The following is a 19,950-nucleotide window of genomic DNA, read 5'->3' as shown; positions in this document are numbered from 1 at the left end:
CATTCTTCTTGAGTTTCATGCGTTTAGTAAATTGTATCTTATATCTTGGGTATCCTAAGTTTTGGGCTAATATCCACTTATCAGTGAATACATATTGTGTGAGTTCTTTTGTGATTGTGTTACTTCACTCAAGATGATGCCCTCCAGGTCCATCCATTTGGCTAGGAATTTCATAAATTCATTCTTTTTAATAGCTGAGTAGTACTCCATTGTGTAAATGTACCATAATTTCTGTATCCATTCCTCTGTTGAGGGACATCTGGGTTCTTTCCAGCTTCTGGCTATTATAAATAGGGCTGCTATGAACATAGTGGAACATGTGTCTTTTTTACCGGTTGGGACTACTTCTGGATATATGCCCAGGAGAGGTATTGCTGGATCCTCCGGTAGTACTATGTCCAATTTTCTGAGGAACCGCCAGACTGATTTCCAGAGTGGTTGTACAAGCTTGCAATCCCACCAACAATGGAGGAGTGTTCCTCTTTCTCCACATCCTCGCCAGCATCTGCTGTCACCTGAATTTTTCATCTTAGCCATTCTGACTGGTGTGAGGTGGAATCTCAGGGTTGTTTTGATATGCATTTCCCTGATGATTAAGGATGTTGAACATTTTTTCAGGTGCTTTTCTGCCATTCGGTATTCCTCAGGTGAGAATTCTTTGTTCAGTTCTGAGCCCCATTTTTTAATGGGGTTATTTGACTTTCTGGAGTCCACCTACTTGAGTTCTTTATATATATTGGATATTAGTCCCTTATTTGATTTAGGATAGGTGAAGATCCTTTCCCAATCTGTTGGTGTTTTTTTTGTCTTATTGATGGTGTCTTTAGCCTTGCAGAAGCTTTGCAGTTTCATGAGGTCCCACTTGTCAATTCTCGATCTTACAGCACAAGCCATTACTGTTCTATTCAGGAATATTTCCCCTGTGCCAATATCTTCAAGGCTTTTCCCCACTTTCTCCCCTATAAGTTTCAGTGTCTCTGGTTTTATGTGTAGTTCCTTGATCCACTTAGACTTGACCTTAGTACAAGGAGATAGGAATGGATCGATTCGCATTCTTCTACATGTTAACAACCAGTTGTGTCAGCACCATTTGTTTTAAATGCTGTCTTTCTTCCACTGGATGTTTTTAGCTCCCTTGTCGAAGATCAAGTGACCGTAGGTGTGTGGGTCCATTTCTGGGTCTTCAATTCTATTCCATTGGTCTATTTGTCTGTCACTATACCAGTACCATGCAGTTTTTATCACAATTGCTCTGTAGTAAATCTTTAGGTCCGGCATGGTGATTCCACCAGAGGTTCTTTTATCCTTGAGAAGAGTTTTTGCTATCCTAGGTTTTTTGTTATTCCAGATGAATTTGCAGATTGCCCTTTTTAATTCGTTGAAGAATTGAGTTGGAATTTTGATGGGGATTGCATTGAATCTGTAGATTGCTTTTGGCAAGATAGCCATTTTTACAATGTTGATCCTGCCAATCCATGAGCATGGGAGATCTTTCCATCTTCTGAGATCTTTTATAATTTCTTTCTTCAGAGACTTGAAGTTTTTATTATACAGATCCTTCACTTCCTTAGTTAGAGTCACGCCAAGATATTTTATATTATTTGTGACTATTGAGAAGGGTGTTGTTTCCCTAATTTCTTTCTCAGCCTGTTTATTCTTTGTGTAGAGAAAGGCCATTGATTTGTTTGAGTTAATTTTATATCCAGCTACTTCACCAAAGCTGTTTATCAGGTTTAGGTGTTCTCTGGTGGAATTTTTAGGGTCACTTATGTATACTATCATATCATCTGCAAAAAGTGATATTTTGACTTCATCTTTTCCAATTTGTATCCCTTTGATCTCCTTTTGTTGTCGAATTGCTCTGGCTAGGACTTCCAGTACAATGTTGAATAGGTATGGAGAAAGTGGACAGCCTTGTCTAGTCCCTGATTTTAGAGGGATTGCTTCAAGCTTCTCACCATTTACTTTGATGTTGGCTACTGGTTTGCTGTAGATTGCTTTTATCATGTTTAGGTATGGGCCTTGAATTCCTGATCTTTCCAAGACTTTTATCATGAATGGGTGTTGGATCTTGTCAAATGCTTTTTCCGCATCTAAAGAGATGACCATGTGGTTTTTGTCTTTGAGTTTGTTTATATACTGGATTACGTTGATGGATTTCCATATATTGAACCATCCCTGCATCCCTGGGATGAAACCTACTTGGTCAGGATGGATGATTGTTTTGATGTGTTCTTGGATTCGGTTAGCAAGAACTTTATTGAGGATTTTTGCATCAATATTCATAAGGGATATTGGTCTGAAGTTTTCTATCTTTGTTGGGTCTTTTTGTGGTTTAGGTATCAGAGTAATTGTGGCTTCATAGAATGAGTTGGGTAGAGTACCTTCTGTTTCTATTTTGTGGAATAGTTTGTGAAGAACTGGGATTAGATCTTCTTTGAAGGTCTGGTCCTGGGCTTTTTTTAGTTGGGAGACTATTAATGACTGCTTCTATTTCTTTGGGGGATATAGGGCTGTTTAGATCATTAACCTGATCTTGATTCAACTTTGGTACCTGGTATCTGTCTAGGAACTTCTCCATTTCATCCAGGTTCTCCAGTTTTGTTGAGTACAGCCTTTGGTAAAAGGATCTGATGGTGTTTTGGATGTCTTCAGGATCTGTTGTTATGTCTCCTTTTTCATTTCTGATTTTGTTAATTAGGATGCTTTCCCTGTGCCCTCTAGTGAGTCTGGCTAAGGGTTTATCTATCTTGTTGATTTTCTCAAAGAACCAGCTCCTTGATTGGTTGATTCTTTGAATAGTTCTTCTTGTTTCCACTTGGTTGATTTCGCCCCTGTGTTTGATTATTTCCTGCCGTCTACTCCTCTTGGGTGAATTTGCTTCCTTTTGTTCTAGTGCTTTTCTGTATGTTGTCAAGCTGCTAATGTGTGCTCTCTCTAGTTTCCTTTTGGAGGCACTCAGAGCTATGAGTTTTCCTCTTAGAAATGCTTTCATTGCGTCCCATAAGTTTGGGTATGTTGTGGCTTCATTTTCATTGAACTCTAAAAAGTCCTTAATTTCTTTCTTTATTCCTTCCTTGACCAAGGTATCATTGAGAAGTGTGTTGTTCAGTTTCCACGTGAATGTTGGCTTTCTATTATTTATTTTGTTATTGAAGGTCAGCCTTAGTACATGGTGATCTGATAGGATACATGGGACAATTTCAATATTTTTGTATCTGTTGAGGCCTGTTTTGTGACCAATTATGTGGTCAATTTTGGAGAAGGTACCATGATGTGCTGAGAAGAAGGTATATCCTTTTGTTTTAGGATAGAATGTTCTGTAGATATCTGCCAGATCCATTTGATTCATAACTTCTGTTAGTTTCACTGTGTCCCTGTTTAGTTTCTGTTTCCACGATCTGTCCATTGGTGAAAGTGGTGTGTTGAAATCTCCCACTATTATTGTATGAGGTGCAATGTGTGCTTTGATATTTACTAAAGTTTCTTTAATGAATGTGGCTGCCTTTGTATTTGGAGCATAGATATTCAGGATTGATAGTTCCTCTTGGAGGATTTTACCTTTGATGAGTATGAAGTGCCCCTCCCTGTCTTTTTTGATGACTTTGGTTTGGAAGTCAATCTTATCAGATATTAGAATGGCTACTCCAGCTTGTTTCTTCATACCATTTGCTTGGAAAATTGTTTTCCAGCCTTTCATTCTGAGGTAGTGTCTATCTTTTTCTCTGAGATGAGTTTCCTGTAAGCAGCAAAATGTTGGGTCATGTTTGTGTTGCCAGTTTGTTAGTCTATGTGTTTTTATCGGGGAGTTGAGTCCATTGATATTAAGAGATATTAAGGAAAAGTAATTGTTGTTTCCTGTTATTTTTGTTGTTAAAGTTGGCATTCTGTTCTTGTGGCTCTCTTCTTTTAGGTTTGTTGAGGGATTACCTTCTTGTTGTTTCTAGGGCGTGGTTTCTGTCCTTGTATTGTTTTTTTTCTCTTATTATCCTTTGAAGGGCTGGATTCGTGGAGAGATAATGTGTGAATTTGGTTTTGTCGTGGAATACTTTGGTTTCTCCATCTATGTTAATTGAGAGTTTGGTGGGTATAGTAGCCTGGGCTGGAATTTGTGTTCTTTTAGTGTCTGTATAACATTTGTCCAGGATCTTCTGGCTTTCATAGTCTCTGGTGAAAAATCTGGTGTAATTCTGATAGGCTTGCCTTTATATGTTACTTGGCCTTTTTCTCTTACTGCTTTTAGTATTCTATCTTTATTTAGTGCATTTGTTGTTCTGATTATTATGTGTCGGGAGGTATTTCTTTTCTGGTCCAGCCTATTTGGAGTTCTGTAGGCTTCTTGTATGTTCATGGGCATCTCTTTCTTTAGATTTGGGAAGCTTTCTTCTATAATTTTGTTGAAGATGTTTGCTGGTCCTTTGAGTTGAAAATCTTCATTCTCATCCACTCCTATTATCCGTAGGTTTGGTCTTCTCTTTGTGTCCTGTATTTCTTGGATGTTTTGAGTTAGGATCTTTTTGCGTTTTACATTTTCCTTGATTGTTGTGCTGATGTTCTCTATGGAATCTTCTGCACCTGAGATTCTCTCTTCCATCTCTTGTATTCTGTTGCTGATGCTCGTATCTATGGTTCCAGATTTATTTCCTAGGGTTTCTATCTCCAGTGTTGCCTCATTTTGGGTTTTCTTTATTGTGTCTACTTCCCTTTTTAGGTCTAGTATGGTTTTTTTTCATTTCCATCATCTGTTTGGATGTGTTTTCCTGTTTTTCTTTAAGGACTTCTACTTGTTTGATTGTGTTATCCTGTTTTTCTTTAAGGACTTGTAACTCTTTAGCCATGTCCTCCTGTAATTCTTTTGTGAGTTATTAAAGTCCTTCTTGATGTCCTCTACCATCATCATGAGATATGCTTTTAGATCCGTGTCTAGCTTTTCCGGTGTGTTGGGGTGCCCTGGACTGGACGAAGTGGGAGTGTTGCGTTCTGATGATGGTGAGTGGTCTTGGTTTCTGTTAGTAAGATTATTACGTTTACCTTTTGCCATCTGGTAATCTCTGGGGTTAGTTGTTATTGTTGTTGCTGTTTAAAGATTGGAGCAGACTCTGTGTTCCACTCACCCGAAGTCTCAAAATCCTGTGGCGGGTGTCGTGGGTAGCTGGCGGGTGTCAGCTGTCCCTGTGCTCTAGCTACCCCGGTGCTGGTCAGGCCGAAAGAGGCCTGTGGCCCTATCAGGCCGGTTTTCTGCTTCCCTAACTAATGCAGTTTCAGGTCCTGCGCGCAATTGGATTGGAGCAGAAGCTGTGTTCCACTCACCAGAAGTCTTAAGATCCTGTGGCGGGTGTTGTGGGTAGCTGGCGAGTGTCAGCTGACCTTGTGCCCTAGCTACCCTGGTGCTGTTCTGATCGGAAGAGGCTTGTGGCCCTACTCAGGCTGGATTTCTGCCTCCCTAACCAAAGCAGTCTCAGGTCCCGCGTGATTGGACTGGAGCAGAAGCTGTGTTTCACTCACCAGAAGTCTCAAAATCCTGTGGCGGGGGTCGTGGGTAGCTGGAGGGTGTCAGCCGACCCTGTGCTCTAGCTACCCCGGTGCTGGTCCGGCCGGAAGAGGCCTGTGGCCCTACTCAGGCCGGTTTTCTGCTTCCCTAACTAATGCAGTCTCAGGTCCCGCGTGCGCAATTGGATTGGAGCAGAAGCTGTGTTCCACTCACCAGAAGTCTTAAGATCCTTTGGCGGGTGTTGTGGGTAGCTGGCGAGTGTCAGCCGACCCTGTGCCCTAGCTACCCTGGTGCTGTTCTGACTGGAAGAGGCTTGTCAACTTATGCTTTTTTCTGCAATAATTCATTCTAATGAAGTAATTCTCTAACTCCTAATTAACACTACATTTACAAGAGTAAGGGAGTTATCAGTAGGCAGTCTTCCTTGTTTTAAGTTATTTGTCTCTAAAATACGTCAAGTAAGCCTTTAAAGACTCTGGGAGTGGCAGCTTCATTATCTTTTCCCTCAGTAGGTCCTGAGGTGGCTCCTCAGGATTCATGGCTTCGCTGTGATCCTTCTCCTCTTCTTCTTTGCTGTTTTCCATTTTTTCATTCTCTTTGCTGTCTAGAGGCTGAAGGATAAGCTGACTAACTACAAATACTTAAGTATTATTTCTTTGTCTAACTCTCTTTTCCTCTTGGGTGGAGCCCTTTGTAGAATTGCCTTGGCCTACATCTCAACATTTATGAAGTTTCTGAATGTACGTTGACTGTAAATATGAGTCAAGGCTTGGAGATTCCTGATAGCACACCAGGGGAGCCCCACATAATTCAGTGTGCTGTTATCATTCTTACTAGGTTGTACTAGTGGTGCAACGCAAGGATATTTTTACTTTCCCAAGTGTTCTGTCCAGTTCGCATAATCTGTGTCAACTGATCCTCCATAGGCATGACCAAATGGGTCCAACTTTAGATAAGATCTTCATGTAGTTTCCATGGTCTTTCTGGACTCCAGCTCCATAATAAATTCGATCATACTGATGACTGTCAGAAGCTATCTGAAGGCAATAACCCACTACAAATGCAGGTTCACAGAATCCAAATTCATCAAAGCTATCACTATTTTTGATGAAGCTCCAGTTTTTCTTTGGCATAATACACCACATCCAAATGAAGTTCAATCCCATGATTTATTCCAAAAGGACCTAAGATTAAGCCCACTATTGTACTTAAATACCCTGGTCCATTTCCCAGGTTAAGAAAAGATAATCCTGGTTGAAGTTTCAAAGCTTCCATAACTTCAGAAATAATGCAAGGTGCTGACAAGTGTATGTTCCCATGCTTCCAGGCTAAGCCTTTGTAAGCATTGTCTCTGTAGCATTCCAGATAGATAGTAATCTTCTCAGTCAATGGCTTTGAAGGCTTGCTCTACTTTTTCAGTTCAGACGTACTGAACTTCTTTAAGGTTACCTATTAAGTCATCATTATATTCCCCAACACTCACATCTCCTCCCATGACAGTATTCAAATAAAATCATAAGTTAATATGTAACGAATTAGTAGAAATGGCTTCTAGTAATGTGTGCTTTTTCTTTTTAATATTGAACTTAATTTCCAAAAATAAATTAAACTGAAGACCCAGAAGACGCTCACACAGCAGCAGAACACGCTTTGCTACCAGAACCCCCCCCCCCATGCTTCACCAGCCTGTGTAGGTAGGAGTCCTCCAGGCCAAAGCAACTGCAAGCAGTTGGTGGGTGGAGCATGGAAGAGACAGCCAACTGGCCCAGCACCTCAACTGCCAGCAATAGGCCAAAACATAATTTTTTCTTTATCTTTTAAATTTAATGTTAATGGTTTGTCATTTTTATTAGATATTTTCATTTGCATTTCAATTGTTATCCCCTTTCCCAATTTCCCTTCTGAAAATGCCCTATGCAATCTCCCCACCCTCTGTTCACCAACCAAATCACTCCCAATTCCCTGTCCTGGCATTTCCCTATACTGGGGCATAGAGTCTTCTAAATACCAACAGCCTCTCCTCTCATTGATATCCCACAAGGTCATCCTCTGCTACATATGCAGCTAGACCCTTGAGTCCCTCCATGTGTACTCTTTTGTTGGTGGTTTAGTCCCTGGGAGCTTTTGGGGTACTGATTGGTTCATATTGTTGTTCCTCCTATGGGGCTGCAAACCCCTCCAGCTCCTTGAGTACTGTCTCTAGCTCTTCCATTGGGAACCTTGTGCTCAGCCCAATGGATGGCTGTGAGCACCCACTTCTGTAATTGTCAGGCACTGGCAGAACCTCTCAGGAGACAGCTGTATCAGGCTCCTGTCATCACGCACTTGTTGGTATTCACAATAGTGTCTAGGTTTGGGAACTGTATATGGGATGGACCCCCAGGTGGGACAGGGATTGGATTGCCTTTCCTTCAGTTTCTGCTCCAAACATTGTCTCTGTATCTTCTCCCAGCAATATTTTGATCCCCCCACTAAGAAGGACCGAAGTATCCACAGTGTGGTTTTCCTTCTTGAACTTCATGTGATCTGTGAATTGTATCTTGGGTGTTCCAAACTTCTGGACTAATATCCAGAAGTTTATAGTGAGTGCATACCTTGTATGTTCTTTTATGATTGGGTTACCTCACTCAGGATGATGCTTTCTAGTTCTATCCATTTGCCAAAGAACTTCATGAATTCATCATTTTTAATAGCTGAGTAGTACTCCATTGTGTACTTGGTACTTGGAGTAAACATATCGCATTTTCTGTATCCATTCCTTTGTTGAAGAATATCTGGGCTCTTTCCAGCTTCTGGCTATTATAAATAAGGCTGCTATGAACATAGTGGAACATGTGTCCTTATTACATTTTGGAACATCTTCTGGGTATATGCCCAGGAGTGGTATAGCTGGGTCCTCAGATAGTACAATGTCTAATTTTCTGAGGAACCACCAAACTGATTTCCAGAGTGATTGAACAAGTTTGCAATCCCACCAGCAATGGAGGAGTGTTCCTCTTTCTCCACATCCTCTCCAGCATCTGGTGTCACCTGAATTTTCAATCTTAGCCATTCTGACTAGTGTGAAGTGGAATCTCAGGATTGTTTTGATTTGCATTTTCCTGATGATTAAGGATGTGGTACATTTCTTTAGGTGTTTTTCATCCCCTCCAGTTTCCTCAGTTGGGAATTCTCTGTTTAGCTCTGTTCCCAGTTTTTAATAGGGTTATTTAGTTCTCTGGAGTCTAAGTTCTTCAGTTCTTTGTATATAATGGATATTACCTCTCTACCAGATGTAGGATTGGTAAAGATCTTTCCCCAATTTGTTGGTTGCTGTTTTGTCCTATTGACAGTGTCCTTTACCTTACAGAAGCTTTGCAATTTTATGAGGTCCCATTTGTCAAATCCTGATTTTAAAGCATAAGCTATTGGTATTCTGTTCAGGAACATTTCCCCTGTGCCCATGTGTTGAAACATTTCCCTACGTTGTTTTATATTAGATTCAGTGTCTCTGGTTTTATGTGAGGGTCCTTGATGTACTTGGACTTGAGCATTGTACAGGGAGATAATGGATCAATTTGCATTCTTCTACATGATGACTGCCAGTTGAACCAGCAACATTTGTTGAAAAATCCTGTCTTTTTTTCCACTCAATGGTTTTAGCTCCTTTGTCAAAGATCAAGTGACTGTAGGTATGTGGGTCAATTTTCAGGTCTTCAATTCTATTTCATTGTTCTACCTGCCTGTTACTATATCAATACCATGCAGGTTTTTTTACTCACCATTGCTCTGTAGTACAGCTTGAGGTCAGGGATGCTCATTCCTCTAGAAATTCTTTTATTGTTGAGAATAGTTTTCACTATCCTAGGTCTTTTGTTATTCTAAAGGAATTGGAGAAATGCTCTTTCTAACTTTATGAAGAATCAAGTTGGAATTTTGATGGGGATTGCACTGAATCTGTAGATTGCTTCTGGCAAGATAGCCATTTTTACTATATCAATCCTACCGATCCATGAACATGGGAGATCTTTTCATCTTCTGAGATCTTTGATTTTTTTCCTTCAGAGACTTGAAGTTCTTGTCATGCAGATCTTTCACTTGCTTATTTAGAGTCACACCAAGGTATTTTATATTATCTGTGACTATTGTGAAGGGTGTTGTTTCCCTAATTTCTTTCTCAGCCTGTTTATCCTTTATGTAGAGGAAGGTCACTGATTTGTTCGAGTAAATTTTATATCTAGCTGGTTTGCTGAACTTTTTTTAAAAATTTTTTATTAGATATTTTCTCCATTTACATTTCAAATTTTATCCTGAAAGTCCCCTATTTCCCCCCCCCCCCCGACCCTGCTCCACAACCTACCCATTCCCACTTTTTGGCCTTGACGTTCCCCTGTACTGGGGCATATAAAGTTTGCAAGACCAAAGGTTTTCTCTTCCCAATGATGGCCGACTTAGGCCATCTTCTGCTACCTATGCTGCTAGAGACATGAGCTCTGGGGTACTGGTTAGTTCATATTGTTGTTCCTCCTATAGGGTTGTAGACTCCTTCAGCTCTTTGAGTACTTTCTCTAGCTCCTCAATCCAATAGATGACTGTGTTCCATCCAATAGATGACTATGAGCATCCACTTCTGTATTTTCCAGGCACTGGCATCGCCTCACAAGAGACAGCTATATCAGGGTCCTTTCAGCAAAATCTTGCTGGCGTATGCGATGGTGTCTGTGTTTGGAGGCTGATTATGGGATGGATACCCAAGTGCAGCAGTCTCTGGGTGGTCCATCCTTTCATCTCAGCTCCAAACTTTGTATCTGTAACTCCTCCCATGGGTGCTTTGTTCTCAATTCTAAGACGGGGTAAAGTGTTCACACTTTCATCCTCATTCTTCTTGAGTTTCATGTGTTTTGCAACTTGTAACTTGGTTATTCTGTTTCTGGGATATCAGCCTTATTTATAATAGCCAGAAGCTGGATTTCTTGTAATTCTTTAAGGGATTTTTGTGTTTCCTCTTTGTCTTCTGTTTACCTGTTTTCTCTTGTATTTCCTTAAAGGAGTTATTTGTGTCCTTCTTAAAATAATCTATCATTATCATGAAATGTGATTTCAAATCAGAGTCTTGATTTTCTGTTGTATTTGAGTAACCAGAGTTCACTTTGGTGGGAAAACTGGATTCTGTTGATGCCATCCATGTAGCTTTGATTTCTGTTGTTTATGTTCTTGCCCTTGCCTTTTCCCAACTGGTTATCTCTGGTGTTAGATGGTCTTGCTATTCTGACTGTGGCTTTCCTCTCCTGCATGCTCATGCATCAGTACTCCTGAGAGACCAGTTCTCTTCAGGAGGAATTTTGATATGGAGAGCTATGGTACAGGGTCAGCTCTGGGGTGCAGACAGAAACCTGCAACATCCTGCCCAAGTTGTTCCTTGGTTCCTGTGTCCTGATGGCTCTGGGAAGTTTCCTCTTGGGCTAGTAATTTGAAGAGAAGTGGTGGTTTTACCTGTGCTTGCAGGTGTGTTGGCACTCATGGGAGACCAGCAATATTTACGTATGTAGCACTGTGGCACAGGATCAGCTCTGGTCACAGACAGAAACCGGAAGACTCCTGTTCCAGGCAGCTCCTTGGTTCCTGTGTCCAGAGGCTTCTGGGAAGGTCCTTCTGAGTAGAAGTGGTTGTCTTCCCTGCACTCACAGGCTTTCCCACACTCCTGGAAGGCTAGCTTTCTTTCTCCAGGTGCTATTTAGGTATGGAGCCCTGTGGTACAGGATTACCTTGGAGTGCATACAGGAACCAGAGGGCCATGACAGTTTCTTTTTATGCTCCAGGTTTTTATGGTAACCAGACCCTAAACTTATATCTAAAGAGTTGTAGCTGGAACCCACAAATTATAAGAGAACACATGGCATTTTTCTGTCTTTTTAGGTTTGGATCACCACATTCATATAATATAGAACATATTTCCATCTATGTACCTCCAAATTTCATTTTTAACAGTTGAATAGTATCCCTTTGTGTATATATAGCAGATGTTCACTTTCAATTTATCAACTGAAGCATATTTATATTGTTTTCATTTCCTAGCTACTATGGAAAAAAAGGCAATGAACATGGCTGAACAAATATTTATAGAATAATAGAATAGGATGCAGAGTCCTGCTATTGTTTGGTCATGTGGTAGTTTGGTCATATAATAGCTTTTTTTTTTTTTTTTTTTTGCTTTTGAGAATTCTTTACACTAAATAGAGTAGTGGCTGTACCAGTTTTTAATTCTATAAACAGTGAATGATGACTCTCTTTTCCCAACACCCTTACCATCTTTATCCTGATAGAGATGGTATTTCTCCCTGAATTTGGACCCATCCTAATGTTCCACGGAAAAAATACAACTCAGCTGAACAATACTATGACTTCAAAAAGCAAATATTAATATGTTCAAGGAACTCAAAGAGGATGTCAATAAATGCCTGCATGAAGAACTCAGAAACAGCTGAATGAAAGAAAGAAAACAGTTCAAGACCTGAAAATAGAATTTAGTAAAGAAAAGAAAAGCTAAATTATGGAAGTCAGAAGTTCAGAGGAAATCCTCACCAGTAGGAAAACAACAACAACAACAACACAACAAGCTTAAATCTAAAATAAACACCAAACCCCCATGTTCAGCCCCTTTATGCATACCCTTGTTGAATCAACACATTTTCCAACTCTCATTGGAGAAGCCTCTGTAGTAGATAGTGAATAACACTCAGACCCACAATTGAGTGAGACTATATAGCCACATAGCCCTAAAGGGAACATATACATTGTACCACCTCTCAGAATTCAGGGATAAGAAAGCAGGAAGCATGTAAGAGTCAAAGGAGATGGATAACTAGAAGGGAACATTTAGACACAGCAGTGTGACAGTGTAGTGGTTTGAATATATTTGATCCAGGGAACAGCAGCATTTTGAGGTGTAGAGTAGGTGTGTCACTATGGGTGTAGTCTTTAAGACCTTCTTCCTAGCTGCCTGGAAGCTAGTCTTTTCCTTTTTGCCTTTGGATGAAGATGTAGAATTCTCAGCTCCTGCTGCACCATGCCTGCCTGGATGATGCCAAGCTCCTGTCTTGATGATAATGGACTGAACCTCTAAACCTATAAGCTAGTCCCAGTTAAATGTTGTTTTTATAAGAGTTGCCTTGGTCACAGTGTCTGTTCACAGAAGTAAAACCCAAACCAAGACAGAAGTTTGTACCAGAAACTGTGTTATTGCTGAGCTAGGCCTGACTGTGGTTTTGTTTAGAAGAATGTTGATTTTGGGACTTTGGATTTGTAAAGCAGTAGAACCCTTTAAGTGGAGGCTTAATAGGCCATCCTAGCAGAAAAATGGAAGACTTCTTTGCTGAGAGTGATTTGAATGCTGCAGATCTGGCCCAAGAGGTTTTAGTGGAGAAGAATTTCAGTAAATGGCATAGAAACTGTTTTTGCAGTATTTTGGTGAAGAATGTAGCTGCTTTTTGCCATTGGCCAAAGGGTCTGCTTGAGGTTAAGGTGAAGAGATTTAGATTAATTGCTTTGAAAAAGGAAGTCTTAAAAAAGCCCAGCAGAGTCTTTATTCTCTGGTTAAGTCTCATGAAGAGTGTTTTTGAACAAGCATAGTGAGCTGAGAAATGAAAAATATAAAATATATGGTTCGAGTATTAAAGGAGCATCAGGAAGTAAAATAAAGCTGAACCCTATGTTCAAGGATATTAAATTGAATCAAGGGAGTGGTGACCTTTGGACAAGATCCCACACAGCTAAATTTAAGTCCAGTTTGGTAGGACATTCCTTTAATCCCAGGAGACAGAGATAAGCAGAACTTTTGAGCTCATGGCCAGCCTGATATGGAGCAAGTTGCAAGTAGTGAAAAGCTTAAACCTAAGTGTGGCATTACATTCCTCAATCCCAGCATTCAGGAGACAGCCATACAGATCTCTGAGTTCAAGGTCAGTCTGCAGAGCAAGTTCTAGGACAGCCAAGGTAGGCAGTGTGAAGGAATTAGAAAACAGAAAGCAGGTGATGATGCAATTGAACAAGGAAGAATATACCAGGTCCAGCAAGAAGCAGAACTTTGACAGCTTTGGCCATGTGTCTCTCTTTATAGTCAAGAAGAGGCGAATACTGAAACAACTCATTTGGGTTAGCTGGAACTAAGAAATTAGCAGTGATTTAGAAGGGACCAGCAACCCTGAGGTGAAATCTGGGAAGTGTTTTCTGAGAGCATAAAGACACTGCGTTCCAGAGATAGCCAAGGTTGTACCTCATGCTGCAGCTGGACTTGGTAATGTGTAAGATTCACCCAGGTGGTATGGATTGAAGGTGTGAGAGATCATGGAGGGCAGCTGAGGCTTGGTACTCTGAGAAGCCATGGAAGGCCATTGGTGAAGGTGCAGCCTCAGATGTAGTTGATGACCCAGGACCAAAGTAGTTATGCAAAGGAGTTAAGGCTTGGCAACATGAAGAGAGTGTATGAGAGGCTATTGGTGAAGCCTAGTTGCAGCGGAAATCCCAAGAGATACCATGGGATGATCACCAAGAACAGCAGCAGCAGTGGAATGGAGTCAACCAGAGCCTAGAGTGCTACAGCTTGTAGATCTGGAGAAGTGACCCAAGTCAGAAGTTCAGAAGATCATGTGTGGATTCTAGACATTGGTAAAAGAAGCTGTAATGTTGAAGTTGACTTGGAGACCCCAAGATGTTCAAGATGTTCAAGATGTCTGAGCTGTGGGATACCTGCTAAGGAAAGCTGATAACAGGTAGTGGAACTAGCCTAGGAGAAAGAATTTTGTTGCAGTCATAAAAGATGAAAAATGACTTGGAGATGTGAAGACTGCTTTGACATCAGACACAGAGATGCAGAGTTTGAGATGTGCCCATCTAGTTCCCTGTCTTGCGTTAGGGATTACACTTAAGTGATTAGATGAATCTCTAAAGAGACTTTGAACTTGGGACTTTTTTTTTCCCATTTTTTATTAGGTATTTAGCTCATTTACATTTCCAATGCTATACCAAAGGTCCCCCATACCTCCCCCCACTCCTCTATCCACCCACTCCCCCTTTTTGGCCCTGGCGTTCCCCTGTACTGGGGCATATAAAGTTTGCAAGTCCAATGGGCCTCTCTTTCAAGTGATGGCCTATTAGGCCATCTTTTGATACAAGAGCTCCGGGGTACTGGTTAGTTCATATTGTTGTTCCACCTAGAGGGTTGCAGTTCCCTTTAGTTCCTTGGGTGCTTTCTCTAGCTCCTCCATTGGGGGCCCTGTGATCCATTCAATAGCTGACTGGGAGCATCCACTTCTGTGTTTGCTAGGCCCTGGCATAGTCTCACAAGAGACAGCTATATCTGGATCCTTTCAGCAAAATCTTGCTAGTGTATGCAATGGTGTCAGCGTTTGGAAGCTGATCATGGGATGGATCTCTGGATATGGCAATCACTAGATGGTCCATCCTTTCATCACACTTCCAAATTTTGTCTCTGTAACTCCTTCCATGGGTGTTTTGTTCCCAATTCTAAGAAGGGGCAAAGTGTCCACACTTTGGTCTTGGTTCTCTTGAGTTTAATGTGTTTAGCAAATTGTATCTTATATCTTGGGTATCCTAAGTTTCTGGGCTAATAGCCACTTACCAGTGAGTACATATTGTGAGAGTTACTTTGTGATTAGGTTACCTCACTCAGGATGATGCCCTCCAGGTCCATCCATTTGCCTAGGAATTTCATAAATTCATTCTTTTTAATAGCTGAGTAGTACTCCATTGTGTAAATGTACCACATTTTCTGTATCCATTCCTCTGTTGAGGGGAATCTGGGTTCTTTCCAGCTTCTGGCTATTAAAAATAAGGCTGCTATGAACATAGTGGTGCATGTGTCCTTCTTACCGGTTGGGACATCTTCTAGATATATGCCCAGGAGAGGTATTGCTGGATCCTCCGGTAGTACTATGTCCAATTTTCTGAGGAACCGTCAGACTGATTTCCAGAGTGGTTGTACAAGCTTGCAATCCCACCAACAATGGAGGAGCATTCCTATTTCTCCACATCCTTACCAGCATCTGCTGTCACCTAAACTTTTCATCTTAGCCATTCTGACTGGTGTGAGGTGGAATCTCAGGACTCCAATGGAGAAATAGAGAAAGCACCCAAGGAGCTGAAGGGGTCTGCAACCCTATAGGTGGAACAACAATATGAACTAACCAGTAACCCCAGAGCTTGTATCTCTAGCTGCATATGTAGTAGAAGATGGCCTAGTTGGCCATCACTGGCAAGAGAGGCCCCTTGGTATTGCAAACTTTATATGCCACAGTAAATGGGAATGGTAGGGCCAAGAAGCGGGAGTGGGTGGGTAGGGGAGGAGAGTGCGGGGAGTGTATAGGGAACTTTTGGGATAGCATTTGAAATGTATATAAAGAAAATATCTAGTTAAAAAATATAAATAAATAAATAAAAGATAAAAAAATATTGCCCTGCTTCTTGGGTTGCTCTTTCCTCTCTGGCTATGTAATACTGGATGATTATGTAGCCTTATAGAATGCCTCCTTACCCTCTTCAATTTACATATATAGTTATGCTTAGAAATGAGGAGCACCTCTGACCTCACTGGTTAATGCCTCTGAGTGAGAAGTGAAGGCCTGAGAACATTGGGATTAATTTTATTTAATAATTTGGGGTTGTTCATTTTGTTTTATTTGTGCTAGAAATCAGTGTTCTGTACATTTCATAAGAGAACTTTACAATGAAATCCTCCATTTTTTTTTTTTTTTTTAGAGGTAATGCTTTATGTGTAGCTCAGTTTGGTCTCTGTTGTGAGACATTTCCTGTGGGAAGCAGGTGCAGCCGCATGAGCCAAGATGGCACCCTGATCCATTGCCAGGCCCCGTAAAACCCACGTTTACTGCCTTACCCGAACACGCACAGTGAAACTGCATGCGTAAGCTGCCTGCCAAGTTAGATTATTCCTCGTGATCCAGATCTGTCAGCCTATCTGTGACCGACCTGAACTCATGCCTGGAGTGTGTGTAATTCTGATTGGATGAGGTGGTGTTGAACGAGATGAGGTCAGTGGCTGCTACTGTATAAATATAGCCTTGCCCTAAGTAAAGAGAGCTGCAAGTAAAGAAGGAAGCTGTGGAAGCTGCGGAAGCTGCGGAAGCTGTGTGAACCCTGTCTTGGTGTCCGTGTTGTTCTTGTCTCTGCGGGTTGGTGACAGCAGCAATATCCTAAGAAGAGATAAACAAAGTTCTATTTATCCCAGAGAGGGCACAAGGAAATGGCCCCATTAAAGCCCAACTTTGCAAACCAATAAATGTATTGAAATTGTTTAGAAGAGAACTAGCTAGGGGTTCCTTCTAGAAAGAGGGATGGCTGAAAGGCAGCAGAATCATGTGAGAGTGAAGGACTTTGGAAGTCTCAGCTGCGATGGTACAATGATGTATCAACATGTCCAGGTAAGAATAAGCTGTTGCCTACACTAAACTTTTTATTCATCTGAGAGTACTGGCAGTGACTGTTTTCTACCATATACTGAAGTCTGTATCTGTTGTAGTCCATGTTATGGGGGTGAAGCTTGGCTCTTATGCAGAACAATAGGACTCTGAACAAATGTCTACTGTGCACATTTCTAGTTCTTCACCTCTAGACAGAGACCATTTCTCCTTTGTTAGTGCGATGGTGTGAGGACTAAACTCAGAAGTGTAAGGAAAACCCCAAATATTGACTTCTAATGTCTATTCAGCTGTGAATCTAACAATTGTTATGTTGTTGTTGTTGTTGTTGTATGGTAAGCATGCACAGAACATATGACTTAGAGATCAGCAAGAAAAATAGTGATGGGTCAGTGTCCTAGTTTGGAATTCTGTTGCTTTGATGAAAAATCTGTGACCAAAGCAAAGAGTTTATTTGACTTAAACTTCTACATCATAGTGAATCACTGAAGGAAGTTTCATAGGAACCCAAACAGGGCAGGAACATGGAGGCAGGGGCTGAAGCAGAGGCCATAGAAAGGTGTGGGTTACTGGCTTGCTCCTCAGGTTTTTCTCAGTCTGCTTTCATATAGAACTCAGAACTATCAGCCCAGGGACAGTATTACCCACAATGATCTAGGCCCTCCCCCATCAATCACTAATTAATCAATTACCATACAGATTGAGATTTCCTCCTTTCAGATAACATTTGTCAAGTTGACATAGAACTAACCACCTTAGTCAGCTTTTCCATAGCATGAAAATTGCTAAGCAAAGTGATCCATAGTTTCTGTTAAGTCAATAATTGTTTGTGTGTAAAAGAGTCATGGCTAACAGGGTTTATTTCAACTATTCCTGGGCTAGAACTATCAATGCTGGCATCAGAGAGATAGTGATTCAACACCTTGAATAATCATAGTCGCAGACAAGATTCTTTCCAAAGTTCTGAGTCCAGTATATGGGTTATTAGAAAGATGTACAGGGTGACCCAGGACTCTACTCTTTAGAATCTCATGTCACCTAGGACTTTTTCACAGACTGGTCAGTCCTAGATCTAGATTTCCCGAATGTTAGTTTCCTCTTGAATTATCTTTAAACACTCTGTTGGGGGAGTGTGGTTGCTATGGGAGCTAAGATAGCCATGCTTTCAAGAAGTCCTAAACTAGCTACATACATAGGACATGTAGAGGCTACCACTTTGACATGATCCAGCTGTTCCATTTCCTAACACTGGCCACAATAACCCTGAAAGGAGCCATTGGGGATATGCTAGCTCCTGCTGATTAAGTGTGGACAAACTGATTTCCCTTTACAAGGCCAGACTGTCTAAGTGATACTAGCTGACAGAACAAAATACAAGCCAGTCACTGGGAAGTGTTCATGTCCCAAGGAGAAAGTGGTAGGTGCTACCTCTCAAAATATTCTTATTTTGAAGGATCTTAAACACAAATCCTAGGTGTGGACTCTGCCTGCACCACAGGGATGTGATGATGCCATCAGCACAGGGATATGGCAACCCAGAGTCAATTGTGTAAGATATATGGTTCTTCACACTTTTTGAGCATTTACAATCTACAAAAAGCACCAAGTGGCCTGTTCTGAAAACACCATACAATCAACATTAGGCATACTGAACATTATATTTAGGAATATGTATAGTGTCTCTCTATATGTTACACACACACACACACACACACACACACACACACACACACACTCAGTAACAGTAAAAAAAAAGAGGACATGAAGTTGAAAGAGAGCAAGATATTGTAAATTAGAGGATTTGGAGGAGAGAGAAAACAGTATATTTTAAAAGATTTTGTTTGTTTGTGCTTTTAAAGAGCACAGTTCCAGAGATTCTCCTAGTTTCCTTCTCAGATGTAGGAATTCTGTATTGATCTTTACAACATCAGCTAAGGTAGCTAATTACCTTGGTAGACCAATACTTTGTAGGGGGTCACAGGAGTCTTTGATGTTAGATACACAAAATTGTTCCTTTAAGGGAAGGAATGCAAATGTTTGTAGCATAGTGACCTTTGTAACTATCTGTGTGGCACCAGATCCTCCTCCAAACTCTTATTGTGATTAATTTTTCTCAGTCAATCATAAATCTGTTTTTGTCAATCAATAGAACCTATCTTTATGGACTTTACAACAAGTTTTAGTATAGCTGCATCTGGCTATATTTAGCTTACTTTGTTCCTCAAGAAGATTCATGTTTTCTTTGTTGTACACACGGAGTTGAGTTAATCACCAGCATAATTTTCACCAAATTGTGGTGTGCTTAAATATGCCTAAAATAAACCACTTGAGATCAGACTCCTAAAGTTTGATCCAACACAAGCTACTGAGTTATGTTAAGCTAAACTGCCTTCTTGCCGTCTGAAGTTCATCTCTCTGCTGACTGTGAAGGTCATAGAGACCCCCACAATACTTAAAGCACTTAAGAGAACAAGGAGCCACAAATTTTAATTTAGAAGTGTCTGTACAAGTTCTTCATGAACTTATTCTTTTTTCTACTTTTTTCTACTTTTCTACTTGTTTTTATAAGGGAAAATATGGATAAAATGTGTTTGGGTAATTTTAATTACTTGTGAATAGATACATGTGTATCATCTATGCATTTGGGATTATTTAAAGCTTTCTCTATACACATGTAGCCAAAGATGCATAGTGTGAAACAATTTCCAGGGTAGACTATGGGCTGCAACTCCTTGCAGCTGAGAAGCCCATTAGAAAGTACTGTGATCCCAGCACCATGAACACTCCTCAGTGTGTCCTGCTCCACCCTTACATCCCTAGGACATTCAGGATCTGTTCTCATATCTATTGTTGTGGCACAATATAACATAAAGAATTGTGCTTTTTCTGGTTGAGGGTGAGTGTGTGTTTATGGGTGAAGTTAGACAGCTGGTTTCAATGTGGGCCTTTAAGGGCAGACTTTTCGTACAAGTTACAGCAGTAATTAACCTTATTGGAGGCCCATGGGAGTGCATGAGTAATATTTACAGT

General features: G+C 40.8%; 1 pseudogene; it reads right to left on the bottom strand.

The window, feature by feature from the left end:
* Positions 1–5,925: 5,925 nt before the first annotated feature.
* On the bottom strand, positions 5,926–6,986 carry LOC110311954 (protein-L-isoaspartate O-methyltransferase domain-containing protein 1 pseudogene; annotated as a pseudogene).
* Positions 6,987–19,950: the final 12,964 nt, after the last annotated feature.

The sequence above is a fragment of the Mus caroli genome, unplaced genomic scaffold (assembly GCF_978045245.1).
Source record: "Mus caroli unplaced genomic scaffold, Mus_caroli_1 scaffold_17, whole genome shotgun sequence".
Lineage (NCBI taxonomy): Eukaryota > Metazoa > Chordata > Mammalia > Rodentia > Muridae > Mus > Mus caroli.
This window is presented reverse-complemented; position numbering and strand designations above follow the sequence as displayed.